Source organism: Nematolebias whitei, chromosome 13 (genome assembly GCF_014905685.2).
Source record: "Nematolebias whitei isolate Nwh7 chromosome 13, NemWhi1, whole genome shotgun sequence".
Classification (NCBI taxonomy): domain Eukaryota; kingdom Metazoa; phylum Chordata; class Actinopteri; order Cyprinodontiformes; family Rivulidae; genus Nematolebias; species Nematolebias whitei.
Window position 1 is genome coordinate 993,782 of NC_056510.1, and position 9,951 is coordinate 1,003,732.

The 9,951-nt window shown below is 43.4% G+C and overlaps 1 protein-coding gene across 1 annotated transcript in view; it reads left to right on the plus strand.

Annotated features, from left to right (window-relative positions):
* Positions 1–9,951, plus strand: part of LOC119419438 (aryl hydrocarbon receptor) — a 92,535-nt gene that overhangs the window by 35,798 nt on the left and 46,786 nt on the right. The window lies entirely within an intron of this gene.

Here is a 9,951-nt window from a genome sequence, read left to right on the forward strand (position 1 = left end):
CATAAAGAGGAAGGTGCCACAAAGAAGGCCCAAGACGATTGAACAGTTAGAGGCCTGTATTAGACATGAATGGGAGAGCATTCCTATTTCTAAACTGGAGAAACTGGTCTCCTCTGTCCCCAGACGTCTGTTGAGTGTTGGAAGAAGAAGGGGGGATGCCACACAGTGGGAAAAATGGACTTGTCCCAACTTTTTTAGGATTTGTTGACACCATGAAATTTGGAAACAACAGATTTTTCCCTTAAAATGATACATTCTCTCAGTTTAAACTTTTGATCTGTGATTTGTGTTCTATTCTGAATAAAATATTAGATGTTGGCACCTCCACATCATTGCATTCAATTTTTATTCACAATTTGTTTAGTGTCCCAACTTTTTTGGAATCCGGTTTGTAGAACCGGGGTGATGTGACAGTATTTGCTGGATTTGGTGAGAAGTCTGGCAGCTGCGTTCTGAATTACTTGTAGACGTGAAACAGAAGACTTGTCCAGGCAGGTAAAATGGGCATTACAGTAATCCAGACGCGATGACACAAAAGCATGAATAATTTTCTCTAGATCATTTCTGGAGACCAGAGGTCATATTTTAGAAATGTTTCTTAAATGAAAGAAACAAGAACTGGAAATAGCTTTAATGTGAGACTCAAAGCCTAATGATGAGTCAAATGTGACTCCTAAATTTTTTACTTTTGATTTGGCTACTGGGCAGAGAGGCAATTTTCTGATTGATTTTTGGGTGAAGATGACTGGGAGCAGTAATCAAAGTCTCTGTCTTACTGGTGTTTAAAACTAGGAAGTTACTGGCAAGCCAGTCACTGATATGGGACAAACATTGGACAAGGATGGACAATTTATCCAGCTGGTGTGCTTTAAATGAAAAATACAACTGAATGTCATCAGCATAAATGTGATAGGAAATATCAGAAAAGGATTGAATAATGCTGGCAAGTGGGATAATATAAAAGGAAAACAAAAGTGGACCCAGAACTGAGCCTTGTGGCACGCCACAAGTTAAGGGGGCATAATGCACTTTGCACTTTGGTGTAGCCTATTTTAACGGGTTGTTAAACATCTGCATTTACCTACGTTTGCAAACGCTTGATTCAACAGCAGGTTGTGTTTGAATAGAGCAGTTGTGATTCTGTCAAGTGTCCTATCTCCCACCCCCCCCACCCCCCCCCCCCCCCCCCCCACCACCACCACTTCACGGCTCTGAGCTGAATTCATTCCCGTGTTGTTGCTCCTGCTGCTCCAATCTCAATTAGGACTTGTCGGTTGTCCAGTTAAGGACAGTCATCCATTGTAAACTGTCGGTCAACATTTTGATCGATGTTATTTTACCATACCATACCACATTATTTATAGAGCACTTAAAACAGCTACAAGGCCAGCCAAAGTGCTGTACAGACAGAACAACAGGCAACATACAAAGCAAAATACAAAATGAGGTAAATCAGAATATAGACATAAAAACGATGCAGATAATGACGACAAACCAGTGTGGAGCATACAGGATCAAACACAGATCATCTGGTGTTGAAAGCTACTGAATAGTAGTGAGTTTTTAAACAGGACTTGAAAACCGAGAGGGAGGGGGCCTGTCTGACAAGCAGAGGTAACTCGTTCCAAAGTCTTGGTCCTGCTACAGAGAAGGCCCTGTCACCTCTGCGCTTAAGACGAGTTCCTGGAACTTTGAGGAGCAACTGGTCCGCTGACCTCAGGGAACGTGGTGGGACATACAGTTGTAGCAGATCAGAGAGATGGTGGGGGGACACTGTTCAGTGATTTGTAGACATACATGAGTATTTTGAACTGGATTCGAAAGTGAACTGGTAACCAGTGCAGTGAGGCCAAAACTGGTGTAATGTGCTCTCTTTTGCCTGTACTGGTTAAAAATGGGGCTGCTGCATTCTGGACCAGTTGTAGTCGTGCAATGGAGGTCTGACTGATACCAAACAGGAGTGAATTGCAGTAATCAAGCCTAGATGTAATGAATGCATGTATTACTGTCTCCAGGTTCTTTTTGGACAATACAGGCTTCAGTTTAGACAGCCGCCTCAGTTGGAAGAAACATGATTTAACAATCATGTTTACATGATTGTTAAGTTTCAGGGAAGGGTCCATTATCACTCCCAGATTAGTGACTCTTTGTTTTTCTGACAGGGTTAGAGCGGAGAGGTCGATGCAGTGGTTTGTGATCGTGTCGTTGGGAGGGAACAACATGACTTCAGACTTCTTTTCATTGAAACTTAAGAAGTTTAAAGCCATCCAGTCCCTGATGTCAGCCAGGCAGTCGAGCAAAGGTTGAATAGAGCATGTACCATTGTGTATTTTGACAAATTAGCTCCGTTGTTTTGATCTTTGATTAATGTGAATAATCAAACATTTCTCTCGTTGTATTTTTTTTCTGTAAGCTTTTTTATTTATTATGTCTGAAATGTATGTGTGAGTTCACATTAGCAGTTGTGCACGTTCTGTAGAGTTGTCTGGAGATGCTGCTGTGCATAATGTGCACTGTCCGCAGTGCGCGCTGCTGAAGGTGTTGGATGAAGACACTTCATCCCCGCAGGACATACCATCCATGTCTCTGCTGGGCAGGAGCGTGTGCGCGAGCTGGTGCACGAACTGCGACCGGAACATCCACTCCACACACTGGGTCCGCCGGGCCAAGGACAGCATGTCCTCTTGAGAAACTAGTCCACGCCTTTGTCTCGACCCGATTGGACTATTGCAACGCACTGTATGCTGGGGTCAGCCAGGCCTCCATCTCACGTCTGCAGCTCATCCAGAATGCTGCTGCTCGGCTTTTAACTGGAACTCGTAGGTCTGAACATATTACACCAGTTCTGTCCTCCCTTCACTGGCTCCCTGTTCGTACGAGGATAGTCTTTAAAATTCTTCTGTTGACCTTCAAATGCCTAAATGGCCTCGCAGCCCTTCACCTCTCTGAGCTTCAGGAACCTTACGTTCCCTCTCGGGCCCTGAGATCATCTGATCAGCTGCTTTTGGCTGTTCCAAAAACAAGAAGCTCAGAGGAGATCGGGCTTTTTCAGTCATGGGCCCAAACTCTGGAACAACCTGCCCCCCAACATCAGGCAGACCACCTCCCTTCCTCACTTCAAATCTCTGCTGAAAACATCTGTTGTCTCATTTCACAAAATGTGAGTTGATTTAGTGTTTTTTGTTCTGTGTTCTTGTTTTTTATGCTTTTAATTAAGTCTTCTGTGGGGTCAAGATGGGATAGAGGCAGGGCAGCCGACTTGGACCTGAAAGTCCCAGGTTCAATCCCCAGTTATTGCACATGTCGTGGTGTCTCTGAGCAAGACACCTTATCTCCAATTGCAGAGAGCCAACTTCACCATTGTATGGGAACATAATAATCATAACTTATTATTATTATTATTATTATTAATATTATCATCATCATTAGCGTGTGTTATTTTTCATTAATTTTACTCCCATTGATGCTGTTGTTAAGCACTTTGACAACAGTTTCTGTTTTAATTGTGCTCTATAAATAAAGTTGACTTGATCCTGTCAAAATGAGAGAGTTCCCGGATCTTGTTCCGGCAGGATCTGGCTCACATTAAGCCCTGAGTGATGCCCTTTAAAGATTTCCTGTGAGCATTTCAAACCCCAGCGCTGTATGATCTGATGTCATCTAAAACCTGACAACGACAGCATCAAAACATTACAGATGTAAATATTAATCATTATCATGTGAACTGGGAATGGCTGCAGTAGCTCGGTGGTCATTGCCGCGGTCTTGTAATCCTGAGGTTGTAGGTTCAAGTCCAGGTTGTGTCAGGAAGGACATCCGGCGTAAAACAATGGAGTTCGCTCTCTGTGTCGACCCCTGAAGAAGAGAGCAGTGAAACTGGCCAGATATCGGTGGACCAATATCTCCAGACTGTAGCCTCAAAGTCTTACCAGGGAGGCTCAGAGCAGAGCTCCGTGCACGTCGTTAGAGGGTGAAAACCCACACGCCTGGTGTGACTGCATGTGTGTGTGTGTGCTCTCAGTTCCTGTCAGAGGTGGAGGCCTGGTGTAAGGTCTGCAGCGAGGGAGGTCTGCCGTCTGAGATGCAGGAGCTGGAGATTGCCATCCACCGCCACCAGAGCCTGTACGAGCAGGTGACCCAGGCCTACACTGAGGTAACCCCCAACACCGGAGGACTTAACCTTTGACCTTCATCTAGTCTTTACAGTTGAGCACTTTGAAGATGTTTTTCTTAGAAACCGTGTTTCTGTGAAAACGTTCACATTGTCCTTGTCTGTCTCTCGTGAGGAGTGATGGTCGTGCCACGCAGCTGGCAGTGATTACAGGCTGGCTCTGCTCAGCTGCGTGCTGAAAACTCTCACTTTATTTCTGTTGCAGTCCAAGCTCCTCGAGAAAACACTGACTGGTCCATACGGACACAAGAAAGATTCTGGGTAGACTGAGGTAGTCAGACCAAGCTGGCTTCAGATACTTGTTCGTGTGACGGCTAAAGAAGCGAACACGCTAAACGCTTCCACAGTTGATTAAATCTTTTTGTTGTTTCAGGAGATACATTGATTTAACAGAATTCTCTTTAGGTTTCAGACAGAAGAAGTAAATGTTGTTGGCAGGAGAGGTGAGAAGGTCTGGAAAGAAAAAAGTTTGTTTTTGCAACATTTTGAGTCTTTATCATTATAAACGTTCTAAACGTGAGTAGTTTAAAACTTTGTTGAATCACTGTGTTAATGTTTATTTCAACACTTTAACTTGAGGCGCTTATGAAGTCTGTCCCTCGTTTCTTCGTAGCATCATGTCATTCGTTAACATGTGAGCAGAACAGCAGAAGGGCCTGCACACTCCAACCAAAACTGGAAGATCGACTCTCATTGACGTAGTTATGGGACAAAAATTGCGTCATTTTGTTCTCACGGTAGCTCCGCCCCTTCTTGACACAAAGCTCAGCCTGAACTTTTTGTCACAGGAGTATGAGCCAAGTATTGTGTGATTGGTCAGAAGTTTGTGTTCATGGTCAATAATGTGGAAAAGCCGTCGGACGTTCGTCTGTAAGACTCTTCAAATGCACTAAATTAGTCAAATGGACAAAAACTCCTGGATGGAGATCGTGCACACATCGTGCTTGGAGGAGTCTGTCTGCTGGAAAGTATGGCGCTCTTCATGATGGATTTGTGGCCAAACGGCGGCTGCAGGGACAGAGTGGAGACTGTGGCAGGAAGGAACACAAGTGGTAACATGTAGTGCAACATGGAGGGCTTCCCAGGAGATCTGCACAGTGTCTCTCGTGGACGATGAACTGTGTTTGCACAATCCAGCGTGCCACAACCACGAGACCTGCAGTCGACTGTTCGGAGTACGATGGACCCTTATCTGTCTCTGACGCCCTGTTTACATGACGCTGTTTATTGAGTGAAGCTGTAACAGTTCTGTTGCCTTTCAAACATTCGTGTACACGACATCAGCAGCACTTCGTTCCCACATCAAACGTCTTTCAATCCACATCTCAGAGTGGAAGTTTTAAGAAATGCCTGGCATCGTTTCAGGGTAAACTGCAACTTATGCAAAATCACAGAAGCTCACAAATGATATGTGCACTGAATGGTTTTTCTGCACTCGTTTTGTTAAAATACAAAAATCGCAGTGCCACCTGGCAGAAAAGCTGCAACAGATTCAACAGTTCTTCTTGTCCTGTTCAAACAGCGATAACCGTGTGGACGTGTAACTTGTCCTCCATCAGCGTCTGAAAATCTGTAACATTTTCAGAGATGGTTCACGTAGAAACATCTTGCAGCTCATCTGTAACGGGTCTGTCTCAGTTTCTGTAACAGGTCTCTGATTCCAGGTGAGTCAAGATGGGAAGGCCCTGCTGGACGTCCTCCAGCGACCTTTGAGTCCCGGAAACTCAGACTCGCTCACAGCAACGGCTAACTACTCCAAAGCGGTCAGTGTTGGTGGATCAGTTTAAAATGACCTTTAACCTGTGACCAGATCTGCAAAAGTTATTTTGGATCAACTCGTAGGTTCACTGCATCCTGGACGTGGTCCATGAAGTCCTGCATCACCAGCGGCGTCTGGAGAACATCTGGCAGCATCGAAAAGTCCGACTGCACCAGAGGCTGCAGTTGTGTGTGTTCCAGCAAGATGTGCAACAGGTACCCCCCCCCCCCCCCCAACACACACACACGTTTGTCTTACTATCTTATCTTACTTTGAATTGACTTCCATTCATTTTTCATTCATTTCTATAACCTAACCAGTACCAGTACCAGTACATACCTAACCATAAACCTAACCAATACCAGTACATCAATCAACTTTATGTCTTAGCACATTTTAAAAACTGCAGGAGTAGTCAAAGTGCTGTACATTAAGACAAAAGCAGATTAAGACAATAAAACATACAAACATGTACAAAGAAACATAAAAACAGACACGTAGCAGGTTCACAGCAGGTGTGTTTTAAGATGCCATACAAGATCAGATCACGTGTTAAAAGTATGTTTTTACATAAAAGAGATTTACAAACAGGAAGAGAGGAGGTCTGTCGGACACTCAGGGTAAGTTGTTCCACAACCTAGGAGCAGCAGCAGCCAAAGCTCTGTCACCTCTGAGCTTCAGCCTTTAGGGACTGTCAGCAGCAGCTGATCAGCTGATCGTAGGGATCGAGGAGGGCAGTAAGGCTGAAGCAGCTCAGACAGATCTGGTGGAACAAGGTTGTTCAGGCATTTAAAGACAAACAGCAAAAGCTTGAAATGATTTCTGTAGTGCACAGGGAGCCAGTGAAGGGACGCCAGGACGGGAGTGATGTGCTCGCACCAACGGGCCTGAGTTAAGAGGCGAGCAGCAGAGTTCTGCACAAGCTGCAGCCGGGCAGGAGAGGTCTGACTAATGCCTGCACACATTCAGCCTTTATTTAGACGGGTTAGTCTCATTGATACAGAGCATTACAGTCAAGACGAGCTGTGATAAAAGACTCGTGGAGTCATTTCTCCAAGTCAGGTCTTGCTAAGATTGGTTGATAAAAACTTCTCTGAACAACACTGCTCATCTGTTTTCCAAATTTAAAATCAGACTCAAACTTCACCCCCAGATTGGTGACACAGTCCCTGAGAGAAAATGACAGTGAGCCAAGATCTACGCTGGGAGAGGGACAGCGACTCGGTCCAAACATCATAACTTCAGTCTTGTTCTCGTTTAGACTAAGGAAGTTAAGAGCAAAGCATGATTTAACATCATGTGTAAGATCAGTGTGTAAGATGCTGGACTGTGTTGCTTTGTGCCATGGGAAAATAGATCTGGCAATCATCAGCATAGAAGTGAAATGAGATGCCATGTTCCCTAAAGACAGAGCTGAGGGGGAGTAGGTAAAGAGCAAATGTTTGTTTGTTTTAAAATTGTTTTAAAATTATTAGAAAATGTTTGACACTTGATTGTGCAGAGATGTTCTTCAACTCAATGACTCTTTCACATTTATCTGATGGAGCTACTGTCTGATCACAGACTCACCAAACTACATTTAAACTACTGGTAAGTCTCTACAATCAGGCCTTGAAGGTTTTATACCAAAAGACAATCAGATTTCATCAATGTAATATTTTAGATAAGTTCAGTATTGTAGAATTTTCCAATTTTATAAATTAAATTTTTTTATAATTGATCTTCAGAGGATTAAACGGACTTGGATCCAGACCATTAATCAGTTATACAGAAACTGCAGGACTCCAGCAGATCCACCATTCATTCAATTTTGAATTCTATTCTGGATTTGACGGAGCCAATGGAGAGAAGAGTAAAGAGTATTGGCCCAAGCACTGAACCATGAGGGACTCCATGACTAAACTTGGTGTATGAAGAAGATTTATTATTTACATCTACAAACTAGAATCTACCAGATAGATATGATTTAAACCAATTTAGAGCTGTTCCTGTAATCCCAATATCATATTCAACTCTAATAGAATATTATGATCAACTGTATCATCCATCCACTGTCCGTCCATCTGTCCGTCCGTCCGTCTGTCCATCCGTCCGTCCATCCATCCATCCATCCATCCATCCATCCATCCATCCATCCATCCATCCATCCATCCATCCATCCATCCATCCATCCATCCATCTGTTTCCTTTACTCTCCTTTTTGGGTCATGAAGACCTAGTGTCCGTGTCCAGCAGTCACTGTGTTCAAGGTGGGGGACACCTGGACAGGTCTCCAGTCCATCACAGGGACACAGAGACAAACAAGACAAACAACCATTCACTCTCTCTCTCACACCTAGGAACAATTTAGAGTTACCAATCAGCCTAAATGTTTTTGGTCTGTGGGAGGAAGCTGGAGTACTTGCCAACCTAATCAAAGTCAAATGTTCTTTATTTGTCATTCTCATCACATGTGGTGGAATGAAATTATGTACACAGGGTCCCAGTTACATCCAACAAAAGTATAAATTGTAAAGAAAAACTAACAAGATCTAAGATATGAACTAAGAATACACTAAGCACTAGTAGTAGAAAACAATACACCAAAACAACAGCAGCACAAACTTATTTGCCTGTTAGCAAAATATCTTATTTCAATACTCGAACATTTCCCTGATAAGCTCAGAAAGTCAAGTTTGGATGTACAGCTGATTAATTATTGAAGCCAACCCAGTGTTTTTGAGGAGTCCCCACCTAATCAGCCTTTATCAAATCAAAAATATCTATAAGTTAATCAAACATTTTATAGATAAGGAGGTAAAGTTGATGTGGTAGTACCTGAGAGTCATCCTCAACACACAGTTTGAGCATTGACAAGTCTCATGAGATTTGACAGTGGCATCTTGAATTAAATTTCTAGCCTTAAAGGTGGTGAGTGATAAGAAGTACAAGATCTTCATAGTTTGTGTTTTTTTGTAGAAGTGGTCTCATGAAGCAGGACTGGTGTTTCAGAAACACTCAGGGTCATAAACACCTTACTGGACTTGGGTCTGTCATCACGGCAGCTGGGACTGTAGAAGCTCAAGGTGATGAGAATATTCTGTCTCCCCTCAGGTGTTGGACTGGATCGAAAACCATGGTGAGGCTTTTCTCAGTAAACACACAGGCGTGGGGAAATCCCTTCATAGAGCCCGGGCCCTGCAGAAACGACACGATGACTTTGAAGACGTGGCTCAGGTAAGTCTGTCCTAACAAGCCTTCAGTCGGCATTATTACTCGTCGGTGTTGTCAAATATTCATTCAACCTTTATTTATACAAGTTAATCCCATTGAGCCTCGGGGACTCATTTACAAGAGAGACCTTATTTAACAAAGAATGATGACAACAATTTCAATTCAGTTTATTTCTAAAGCACCAAATCACAGCAAAGTTGTCTCAGGGCACTTTACAGGAACATTCACATAAAAGCCAGTTAGTAAAGTTCTCTAAGGACAACAAAGACAACAATGGATGATCATAAAAGAGGCATACTAATTGAGGAAAACACGTGAAAGAAATGGTATTTAAAAAAATGAAACAAAACCCAGTTAGGTTGTAAAGCGATGTAGAAAACTAAAAACAGGAACATCTCCAGGAACTTATCAGATGTTTGAAGCCACTTAGAGAGGTCAAAGGTCGAGAGCTTCAGGTCTTTTTACAAGATATTCCAGGAAACAGGAGCGGAGTAGGAGAAGGTCCTTTTGTCTAGTTCAGTCCACACTGAGGGAACACTGCAGGTAATGATGTCCTGAGAGCGCACGCTGTAGCTGCACTCACACAGAGACATGTAGGAGGAGATGTATGAAGGCAGCAGACCAGGAAGTGATTTAAAGATGAAAATGTACCAGTGAGAGTCTGTGTGAAGTTACTGGTGACCAGTTAACCAGTGAATACTGGGTGCAGTGGTGGGTACGATAATCACAGCCAGTTATGAATCTTAGTGCACCATGATAGACAGCATCCAACATCTGCAGCATCCAACATCTGCAGCATCCAACATCT